The following is a 12,984-nucleotide window of genomic DNA, read 5'->3' on the forward strand; positions in this document are numbered from 1 at the left end:
AGGCATCATCTCCTTGGTGCTAGGATTTCCAAGCTCAACAACTACAAGTATTGGTGTGATTTGTTTACAATAACAAATCAAAAGGTATGCAACCCTAAACTTTGTAATTTTTAAATTACACTAGGGTTATGTTTGGTTTAGTTGTTCATTGTATGTTGCTATCACGGTTATGACATATATCTTTTATAGGATGCATGTATCCTACTAATTGTTAATTTTTTCTGCGTTGTACAATTTTGTTTTCTATAAAACCCATCAGTGGTATCAGAGCTTAGGCTTGTCAAACATTGATTGCACATGACTTGAATCAAACTAAAACTATTTTTCGCAAAAACACTGTTCTCACGGCACGCCAGTTCATCTGTCACGACGTGAAAATTGATTTTTCCATATTTTCGGTAATTATCTCCCTAATCTAATTTATGGTATTCTTATTGGTAATTATATGGTATTAATTATGTTTCATTCCGAATTTTGAATGTCTTGTGTGATAATTAATAAGACCTAAATATTAGGAGATATCCTTATTTGATAATTTTTAATTAGATAGATTAAATTGAATTATTTCTTATTAATTTAATAATTAATTTGATTATAAGAATAATTAAAGGATAATTATAAATTCATTCTAGGTTTAAACTGATTAATTAATTATATGATAATTTAGATAATTAATGTTTGAACCTTGCATTTTGAAAAAATTTAAAATACACCTTATACTATATATGATTAAATGTTTAATATATTATATGTATAAGACAAGTCAGTTAATCAATAGTAGGCCTCATTCACGAAGCCATTATCTAGGAGGGTATAAGGAAACGACCTATAAAATGACAGTTGAATAGGTGTCTATTCTCACCCACTCCTCTCTTGTGTGGTGGAGGGTCGTTAGCCGAACGGGTTAATAGGACATAACATCTTAAAAGTATGATGATTTTAAAGTACTAGAACGTTTTATACAAATTCCAACTCTAGTTATTTTAAGACAAAATGTGAAATGTATGCTAATCTATGAAAACCCACATCACTCTTTATATGTCGTTAGTGGAGCGTGCGTGGTTAAACGGCACACTAATTTGGAACTATAAAGTTGAGTGATGGACAAATCGAAAATTATCATTGTTAATGGAGTGTGTGTTGTTTACCGACACATTAATTTGAGATGATAAATGGCATCAATGTTGTCAAGCGGGTTTGCATGGTTATTCACATCTTATTTTTGATCTTTGGCATCCCAGTCAAAAATTGAAGAGCATAATCTGAGATTAAATGTGTCATTGATAAGATTCAATGAATCTTAAAAGATCAAGTAATTTCATGTTAGATTGAAATTGGTAAATTTGTATTACCAACCTTAATAAATTCGTAATTAGATTACAACATCCCTCTTCTTTGTTGTGAATTGTATTTTGGGTCCTAGCCTTGAATATTAATTTTGGGTTAAAGTATTAAGGATTTATATCACTACCAAAAAACTATGTCTCTTTATATAGATGTTTGGAAACGGTGAACTTGCAACTACTTAAAGTGGCCCCTCCAACTCAAACTTATCCCTACTCTCCATTTTGTCAAAAGAAAAGATCATTGGTACCAATTACATGGACTGTATAAGAAACTTGAATATGAATCTTCGATACGAGGGCAAGGAATATGTACTCGAAAAGCCTCTTCTTGAAATCGACCATTCCACCGCTACTCTTGAGGAAATTGCTTCCTACAACAAACATTCTGATGACGCCATGAAGGTTGCTTGCATCATGGTGGCCATAATGGCACCTGATCTGGCCAAATTCTATGAGGATTAATGGCCATATGAGATGAATTTTGACCATGTTGGAAAGTTCCACAAGTAGGCAAGACAAGAGTGTATGAAGTGGTGAAGTCTCTTATGGCATGCAAGCTTAAGGAAGGAGAATCAGTTTGTGCTCACCTACAGAAGATGCAAAGGTACGTGGAGAAACTCTAGAGGCTCAACATTTCGTTTGACGAGGAGTTGGCCATTGACATGGTCCTGAACTCCTTGCCTCCTAGTTATGAACAATTTGTCTTGACTTATCATTTGAACAATATGGAGACGACATTGACCCAGCTCCATAATTTGTTGCAAACTGCTAAGTCGGGGATGATGAAAAATCATGCTCCTATTGCAACAAATTCTCCTGTCCCAACCATTGGATCTAGAAAAGGAAAAAAGAGGAAGGCTCCTTCCCAATCCAACTGGAAAGGTAAGGCGCATGCTGTAGGGTCTAGTAGTGGGTCTAAGACAAAGCCCAACTTTGATGTTCCTGGGATTAGTGATCCAAAATAGGTCACTTGCTTCCATTGTAGCAAAAAGGGTCATTGGAGAAGAACCTACCCTAAATACTTGCAGGACTTGAAGGATGGAAAGATCAAGGCGTGCTCTTCAGGTATTGACACTATCCAAGTCAATAACACATAACTTTCTCATTCTTGGGTTCTTGATTCAGGATGTGGTTTCCACATTTGTTCTGATTTGCAAGGACTAAACGAAAGTGAGGAGGTGGAGCATGGGAAGCTCTGATCATGGGGAATATGCGATCTTCACCTGTTACCAAGATTGGGACATATGGGCTTGTGCTTAGTAATAATGTTAAGATTGATTTGTTGAATTGTTACTACTCGTCAGAAGTGACACGAAACACTATTTCTTTTCATGCATTGTTCAAACAAGGTTTTAAATATTCTTTTGATAATGATATTGGTTCAATTTATGCAATCAAAAATGGTGTTTTTATATTTAAAGCTTTATCTTGTAATGGAGTGTATGAAACTATGACTTGTGTTGTTTACTTAGGCAATAATGTGTTTCATATTGAGTCGTCCAATGGTGTGGACAACGCATGTTTGTAGCATTGTTGTCTTGGGCATATAAACAAGAAACGCATCGCCCAACTCCAAAAGCATGGAGTGTTGGAATCATTTGATCTTAGGACAAATGATTAATGTGAATCTTGTCTCTTGGGCAAGATGACAAAATCACCTTTCACTGGAACATGTGAAAGAGGTGAAGGATTATTGGACCTCATCCATACAGATGTATGTGGCCTATTCAAATCCACCACAAGAGATGCTAATCGATATTACGTGACATTTACGAATGATTATAGTATATATGGTTATATCTACTTGATCAAACATAAATCGGAAACCTTTGAAAAGTTCAAATAGTTTAAGTACGAAGTCGAGAATAAACTGGGCAGAAAGATAACGATGCTGAGATCTGCCAGAGGTGGCGAGTACCTTAGTATCGAGTTCCATGACTATCTCAAGGAATGTTGAATTGTTTCATAATTGACTCCACCCAAAACACCACAACTTAATGGTATGACGGAGAGGCGTAATTGAACCTTACTAGATATGGTTCGCTCCATGATGAGTCGAGCTTCTCTTCCTATTCATTTCTGGGGGTATGCCTTAGAGACAACTGCGCATATCGTGAATCTTGTTCCAACCAAGAAGGTTGCCAAAACACCTCATGAGATGTGGACAAGGAAAGCTCCCTCGCTCGCACATATCAAGGTATGGGGTTGTGAGGCACTCATAAGATGAGAGACTCATGAAAAACTCGAACCCAGAGTCGAGAAGTTTTATTTCATTGGTTACCCACAAAAGTCCTTTGGATACTTGTTCTACAGACCTAGTGAAAACGTGGTCTTTGTAGGTCGAAGAGGAGTCTTTCGCGATAGAGAGCTCATATTCAGAGAGGACAGTGGGAGTGCTATTGATCGTGAAGAAATTCAAGAGTCATCCAATGAAGGAACCTCTAACAACACTAGCACTCAACCTGAGGAAGAAATTACAGTTGAGCTAGTTGACAACTCATTACCCCTTCGTTAATCCAGTAAGGCTAGCATGTCACCTGAGTTTTATGGTTTTCATATAAAAATACAGATGGTGATATATTTGTCAGTGATCGTACACTGGTAAATTTGGATGAGCCTGATAACTAAAAGGAAGCAAGGGTAGACCCTGAGGCTTCTAGGTGGAAGGAGGCAATGGAAAGTGAGATTCAGTCCATGTATGATAACCAAGTATGGAACCTGGTTGATCAAGAAGAAGACCGACGTGGATGGGAAAGTACACACTTTCAAAGCTGGGATAGTTGCAAACGGCTTTAATCAAACCCAAGGGATTGACTATGATGAGACCTTTTCACCAGTAGCTAAGATAAAGTCTATCAGGAGTATGCTTGATATAGTTGCATTTCATGATTATGAAATTTGACAGATGGATGTTAAAACCGCTTTCCTTAACGGGAAGTTATCTGAGGATGTCTCATGAGTCAACCAGAGGGTTTTGTGCATGCCAAGTTTCCTGATAGAGTATGTAAGCTTGAAATCCATTTATGGATTGAAACAAGCATCTCACAGCTGAAATCTTTGCATCCATGAGAAAGTCAAAGAGTTTGGGTTCTCTAGAAGATAACATAAGCCATGTGTATATGTCAACGCTAGTGGGACTAGAGTGACTTTCCTAGTGTTGTATGTTGATGACATACTCCTTATAGGAAACAACATTCCAACTTTGCAAGAAGTTAAGTCTTGGCTAAATTATTTCGCTATGAAGGATCTAGGGGAAGCGGCCTATATTATGGGAATAAGGATTCATTGAGATAGAAAGAATCGTTTTGTTGGTCTTAGCCAGGGTACATATTTGGATAAAATATTGAAGCGTTTCAATATGGAGAAATCAAAGAAAGGAGAATTTCCTATTCATAGTACTATCAAGTTGATTCATACTCAAAGTCATAGTATTGATGAAGATATAGCTGACATCAGTCGAGTCCAATATGCTTCGGCTGTAGGATCGATCATGTATGCAATGACATGTACTCCTCCTGATGTGTCTTATGCTTTGAGCATGGTTAGTCGATTTCAAGGAAATCCTGGCAGAGCCCATTGGATTTCGGTGAAGAATATTCTATGACTTTGAGTATGAATCAACTTGATAGTACTATGAATAGGAAATTCTCCTTTCTTTGATTTCTCCATACTGAAACGCTTCAACTTGATAGTCAATGTATGATAACCAAGTACGGAACCTGGTTGATCAAGAAGAAGACAGACGTGGATGGGAAAGTACACACTTTCAAATCTGGGATAGTTGCAAACGGCTTTAATCAAACCCAAGGGATTGACTATGATGAGACCTTTTCACCAGTAGCTAAGATAAAGTCTATCAGGAGTATGCTTGATATAGTTGCATTTCATGATTATGAAATTTGACAGATGGATGTTAAAACCGCTTTCCTTAATGGGAAGTTATCTGAGGATGTCTACATGAGTCAACCAGAGGGTTTTGTGCATGCCAAGTTTCCTGATAGAGTATGTAAGCTTGAAATCCATTTATGGATTGAAACAACCATCTCACAGCTGGAATCTTTGCATCCATGAGAAAGTCAAAGAGTTTGGGTTCTCTAGAAGATAACATAAGTCCTGTGTATATGTCAACGCTAGTGGGACTATAGTGACTTTCCTAGTGTTGTATGTTGATGACATACTCCTTATAGGAAACAACATTCCAACTTTGCAAGAAGTTAAGTCTTCGCTTAGAAATTATTTCGCTATGAAGGATCTAGGGGAAGCAGCCTATATTATGGGAATAAGGATTCATTGAGATAGAAAGAATCGTTTTGTTGGTCTTAGCCAGGGTACATATTTGGATAAAATATTGAAGCGTTTCAGTATGGAGAAATCAAAGAAAGGAGAATTTCCTATTCATAGTACTATCATGTTGATTCATACTCAAAGTCATAGTATTGATGAAGATATAGCTGACATGAGTCAAGTCCAATATGCTTCGGCTGTAGGATCTATCATGTATGCAATGACATGTACTCCTCCTGATGTGTCTTATGCTTTGAGCATGGTTAGTCGATTTCAAGGAAATCCTGGCAGAGCCCATTGGATTTCGGTGAAGAATATTCTTAAGTATCTACAAAGAACTAAAGACATGTTCCTACTTCTTGGTAGCGGTGATACGTTAAGAGTGACTGGTTACAGTGACGCCAACTTTCAAACAGACTGAGACAACTTTTTTTCGCAGTCTGGGTGGGTGTCTTATTAAATGGGGGAGTGGTTACTTGGAAAAGTTCCAAGCAAGACACGGTGGCTGATTCCACCTGTGAGTCAGAGTACATTACAGCGAGTGAAGCATCGAAGGAAGCGGGTTGGCTGAAGAACTTTATCGAAGATCTTGGAGTCGTTCCAACTATTCAGGAACCAATGGAACTGTTCTGTGATAATGAAGGCGTGGTTTCTTTGACAAAAGAACTAAAGGATCATGACATATCCAACCATATCGATATAAAGTACCATTATATTCGACATCGGGTAGAAAAAGGACACCTTCTCATGAAGAGAGTATCGTCAGAAGATAATGTTGAAGATCCTTTCACAAAAGCTTTGAGTAGAGTCAAGCACTACCAGCATGCTAAGAGCATTAGCCTAAGAGACGACATTAGTTTGAGTAGTTAAGTGATATTTTGAAAATTGTAACAAATAAATGTAACTGATTTGGTGAATGAATAACAAAAAATTATTTATGAGTATTGTACTGCCTGATACAATTATTTATTCTTGTTTTTCTTTTTGCATGCTTATACTTCCTGAGTAATTTGAATTATTCAAACTTCCACGGTTGTTCATACTTTTGGAAGTAAGTAGTGAATCAAGACTGTCATGAATTGGTTGTAGATTTTCGATCGAGGTTAAGACATTGCAATAGGGATTGCTACGATGTTCATGAGTACATTTAAAATAGGTATTTTAAGTATTGGATAAACCCACCCTTAGAGATTACTTCATGGATCTAGTCACGAGTAATTCTAAGATGATAATATCTACTATTCTTGAAACGGAGATATATAAATTGAAATTTACAAATTGATTATGTATTGGTGTTACGTAAACGCATCAGTAACTTAATGTTATAAAACAGTGCATCATATATGATGTGGTGAGTAAATGTTACATTTATGTAGTCGAAGTTTATTCGTTCCTTTTTACCTAACAGGAAAAACGATATCTTTGGGCCCCTCAATGATTTGAAGTTGACTATATGGTGTTGGGCCCAACCAAGACTAATTGATATACTTAATTGAAGTCCAATAAAATATTTACAAATTGGTAGATCAAGAAACAAAATATTGGACAATGAGATTGATTCTGATCCATGTCTCATGTCCATACGATTGATGGGTTTGAGCCAAAAAAAAAACATCCTATGTGCTCATGCAAATCCTCATGCTTGGATCTAGGTTTCACTATGCAATCATACAAGGCTTATAAACCCTAGATCTAATGAGAATAATTCAAAATTATAATAAACAAATCAGATCTAGATCATTACCTCTTATTCCTTGCTTGAATCTTCTTGTCTTTGAAGCTTAGAGTCACAAGTGCCACTCCTCTAATGGCTTACAAACACCAACTAGAAAGAGGGTAGTATATGAGAGAGGGAGGAGGCACACAAAGTCGGCTCTAGGGTTCTTGGAATAACAAGTGCCGAAAATTGCATGCATAGGGTCCTATTTATACTGTGGGCAGCTAGGGTTTCAGTCAAAACCCTAATGGACAGCTTAAACCCTAAGCAGCTCATGGAACCTTCTGGAATACAGGCCATGCACGAAATATGATGGGCTCCCATCATAATTTCGTTCACCCCTTTAATCCATTAGGTTTCCCAGCCCAAAATACAACTATCACACATTTGACAGTTTAGGTCCTCTTTATTCAATTAATCTCTTTTAGTCACCAAATTAATTCCTAATTACTTTATGACTAATATTTATTAAATAATATGATTTCTCCTTTAATATATTATTCTTATAATATATTAATAAACCATAATATCTTCTCTCTCTCCATAAATCACCCTGTCAAGTTGCTATGGTGAAGGCAACCCAAAAGGACCATTCAAAATCGGGTCAAGTACTTACCAAATATAGTTACAGGCTTAGACACTAATCCAACAACGATATCATGAGAACGAAGGAATAGCTGATCACTTATCTTAGAGCCGACGACTGATTTGGATCAGAGTTTAGCAGTGGCTTTGGAAATCACACTTTGTTGTTCACTTCAATGTCTATACTTGAAATTGTATTTACAAACTTATCTAAGTGGGAGACTATTGGATTAAGGTGTCTAAGCCAATTATTAAATTGGTATATTCTTGGAATAAAAGCAATGGCCTTTTTGGGTTGCCATCACAACTAGCAACCAAGAAGAATTCCATTTGGAGATAGAGGATAGTTATTAATATATTATATGATTAACATATTAATTAGAATTAGTTATAATTAATTCAGAATTAATCAGAAATTAATTGGAATTAATTTCGGGTTAATTAGAATTAATTGGAAGTACATGGTCTAAGTTGTAACTGTTTAATAGTTGAACAAGAGAGTGATTATAGAACCCTGCTTGCATGGCCAGTTTTAGCTAGTGCATTAGGGTTTCTAGAATAATCCTTATTGATAATTAAGGAGTTGGATAATTACCTATGTAACACCGGGTTCATGGTATGATTTTATTTAAGTTTTTATCTTATTTTTGCCACGAACTCGGCGAGTCTGCGTCCCGACTCGCCGAGTAGCAGCAGGGTGGACACGGGATTTGAGCGGTGAACTCGGCGAGTCGATGCATGGACTCGGCGAGTCCACCTGTCTGGATGAAACTCTATTTTCAGACATTGCCCCCTATTTTACCCATTCTAAACACCCATTTCGTCCCATTCTCTTCCAGAAGAACTGGAGAGCGAAACCCTAGCCCATTTTGATCCTTGAGAGTGATTTTAGCTTGGTGAAGGAAGTTTGAAGCTTAAGAGAAGAAGGAGGAAGTTGGAGGGTGCAAGGAGGTGTGGTAGATCCGAAATCTACCCTGGGAGAAGCTCCTAACCAGGTAAGAAAGCTCCTTCTTAATCTTTAGTATAATAGATTCCCTTTTTGTCCCTTATGTGTGGATTTCAAGACCTTAAACCTCCCAAACTCCGTGTGTTTATGCCCTAGGAGCTTAGATTTATGGTTTGGAACCATTGCATGTCTCAGCTTTGGCCAGAATGGGTGAAGAGTCGAAGGGTACTCGGCGAGTGCCAAAGTGCACTCGGCGAGTTCCATGAAGATGGCCTTAGACTCGGCGAGTTGGATAAACAACTCGGCGAGTCCTATGAAGATTGCCTGGTACTCGGCGAGTCGTTCTTCAAACTCGGCGAGTCCCTTGAATATAGCCTTGAACTCGGCGAGTTGTTCTTCAAACTCGGCGAGTCATATGAACTGTCACTAGGATAAGAAGGGTTTAAGTGTAGGAGGTCCAACCCTCCGTAGTCGCACGTGGAATTAGCAATTTAACGTGTAGCTATAGTCCCAGAATATCCAAATCTCCAAGGTTGATGTTCTGATGGAAGATTGGAGCGATTGGTGAGATCTGTTCGTCGGACTCGGCGAGTAACCCCCTTGGACTCCGCGAGTCCAGTCGCGGTTTGATTAGTTGTCCCCGTCTAGCGAGTCAGGCTGACTCAGTGAGTGGGAACAGGGGCCCGATGAGTCAGAGTCGGGCTAGACATAGAAGGACTCGGCGAGTCGCCATATGGACTCGGCGAGTCCAGTCAATCAGAAGGTTGACTTGGACCAAGGAGTTGACTTTGACCAGTCATTTGACCTTAGGGGTATTTATGAGTACCTAATCCATGTTTACGAATTTATAGCCGGAGGGATTACCGGTGCGGCAGCCAGGCGTAGTCTGAGCAGGTTTTCGGCAGCTACTCTCGAGGTGAGTTTCCTTCCAGTAGGGACGGGTCTAAGGCACCAAGGTCGGCCCGTATAGACGATTTGTTAGTATCGGAGTGTGGGCGAAGCCCGTATCTCATAGCTGAGTTTGATTGTGATATATGCCAGTATGATAGAATTGCTTATACTTGTTGTCTGTGTGATGCTTGTATGTTACGGTTTAGTGGTGGAGTGTGGGCGAGGCCCGTATCTCTCAGAAAGTAGAGTGTGGGCGAGGCCCGTATCTCCTAACTAGTAGGGTGTGGGCGAGGCCCGTATCTCTATGGGTGTGGGCGAGGCCCGTATCTCTTAGCTGTTCATTATATGATTGCATGGTATATGGCATTATGGGGGAACTCACTAAGCTTCGTGCTTACGTTTTATAGTTTTGTTTACAGGTATCTCTTCAGCTAGGGAAAAGGAGCTGGCGCGGTAGCGGCATATCACACACACTCTTGTTTCCGCACTATGGATTTTCTGGGATGTACTCTGAAAATTTTACTATGATGTTACCCGTTTTCAGACATAAATTAATATTATGAATTTTTTGTAACGATGTTTTTATGTATTAACCCAATTTAAAAATGAAATTTTTAGTTGGTATTTTTCGGATGTTACAACCTAATTTAAAATATTATTATTATATTCAAATTAGGGTTATCCAAGGTTTCCTTATCAGCTATAAATAGGACTTCAAATTAGGGTTTCTTATTTTCTTCCATACTTGCTAACCCTCCTAGATCTGAATTTCTGCTCCCCTCTCCTCTCTTCTCTTGTGTTCTTGTTGCTAGGTTTTGGGTACAAACCATTAGAGGCATCATCTCTTTGGTGTTAGGCTTTCCAAGCTCAACAACTAAAAGGATTGGTGTGATTTGTTTTCAATAACAAATCAAAAGGTATGTAACCCTAAACTTTGTAATTTTCGAATTACACTATGACATCCCCTAATTTCACTGCCAGAAAAGCCCGATTTGTTTATGCTTTGTTTTCAATATCAGATTAATCCTTTTAACAAAAAGTGTTGCGGAATTTGTTCCCATAAAAATATAGATAAAACCATTTCTGAAGAAATGTATTTTCATTGCATTACAAAACTCGGGATGTCATCGTCATTACAGATCAAAAGCATAAACCAAAAACAACATAGGCCTTACAACATTTCTAATTATTTCTACTGGCCTATATTCCATGGACTCTCAACTGGGCATCACAACTATGCTCTTGCGCCACTACCTGTAAAACAAGAAACTGAGTGGGTCAGGCTTGGGAGCCTGGTGAGCATATAGGGTTCCCGTTATCCTCACTTTACATCCCTAAAACACTTATCATAAGGGATCTAGCCTAAGGATCATCATCGAGATGGACACTACAGCTAAGGGGATTCCTCAGCTATATATGTCCGCAAGGCAGCCATGTGGGGGATGGAGTACACCGGTGAACACGTCATTCACAAACACCTACAGGTTGTGAGCCTGCTAGCATTCCACTGGACTTCCTAGAAAAGTCTGTGGTCGTCATCCATACCTTGCTAGATGAATGGATCAACGTCAACATCGAGGCCTCTCATCATTTTATTTCATCACACATCAACTATTCCATCTACCAATGTTTTGCCCAACAGATTTTTAGATATAAAATACATATACAGTTTAAAATCATTTAAAACATGTATAGAACGTTCATCCAGTATAGATATCAGGTAAACAGATAATATGCACACATAGCACGTAATTTATATAAAATATTTCATATCTATGTGTAAGATGAAAATAATATACACTCACTTGTAGCGTGCTTTAATAGAATCTATCTAGAAACGGTCAGCGGTTCGTGATCGTCGGGCTCGGGAAGCGGAAACGGCATTCGGAAACGAGAGAGAATGAAAGTAGAAAGTGTAATGAGCCTTGGGGTCGAAATGGATATTTATAGGCTCATTTTTGGTCTCTTATGTCGTGAGAATCAATGCTCACGTCGTGAGCCATGGTTGTATCACCTCGTAGCTTCGCCATGTGTCCCTAGCTTCGAATGGTGTCTGTTTGACTCCTCACGTCGTGAGAAATCATTCTCACATCGTGAGTTTTGAAGGTAGACTTGCCATCTGCATTCTAGCCTTAAAAAGTGGCTTTTTGACTGCTCACGTCGTGAGCTCAGTCAAATTAGCTACATCTTCGGAAGGTCATAACTTTTGCATACGAGCTCCGTTTTTGACGTTTTTATATCCACGCGAAGGTGGGGACGTACTCTATAACTTTCATTTAAAATTCTAGGGCTAAAAATTGCTTTATCGTAAACTCACTTTTTACAATTCTTGGTGTCGTTCCGGTTTTGTTGCGAAACTTCGACAGGTCATAACCTCTTCGTTATAACTCGGATTTCGGCATTCTTTATATCTCCGGAATCCTTGTCACCACCACTACAACTTTACTCATAGATATAGGGTTTACCTAACATTTTATTTTTGACGCTTATCTTCATTCTTAATTTATTATATCATCGTAATTAAGTATAAAGCACATAAATTCACATAATTCACATAATACTCAAATAATTTATCTTTATTACTTCAAAACGAGTTACAATGGTTGACCTAGACTATTACATCATCATTAATGCTTAGCCCAGAAACATGGGCGTTACAATTCTCTTCCCCTTAGGATGATTCCGTCCCGGAATCATGCATCAGCAAATAAATGCGGATAGCAACTCATCATTTCACTCTACCTTTCCCAGGTGAGGTTTGGACTATTCGTATATTTCCATTGCACAAGCACTAAGTCGGCCATCTTGCGTCGCAGCTTCTTAGTCTTACGGTCAACAATCGCCTTCGGCTCTTCTATTTGCCTCTTATTTTCATCCATCCTTAACTCTGAAATTGGAATTATGTCGGGAACTTCTCCCGTGAACTTCCTCAAATAACACACATGGAAAGTGTTATGAATATCATCTAGTTCTTCTTGTAGTTCTAGCTTGTAAGCTTGGTTCCCAATCCTCTGAAGAACTTTGAACGGTCCAATGAACCTTCGACTCAACTTTCCTCTTTTTTTGAATCTTATAAGTCCCTTCCACGGTGAGACTTTAAGCAAAACCGAATCTCCAACTTCGAATGTCATCGGTCGTTGCTTTTTGTCAGCATAGTTCTTTTGACGATCCTGAGCTACTAACATCCTTTCCCTAATTACCTTCAACTTTTCAGC

The sequence above is a fragment of the Lactuca virosa genome, chromosome 8, assembly GCF_052849685.1.
Source record: "Lactuca virosa cultivar CGN04683 chromosome 8, Lactuca_virosa_CGN04683_v6, whole genome shotgun sequence".
Classification (NCBI taxonomy): Eukaryota; Viridiplantae; Streptophyta; class Magnoliopsida; order Asterales; family Asteraceae; genus Lactuca; species Lactuca virosa.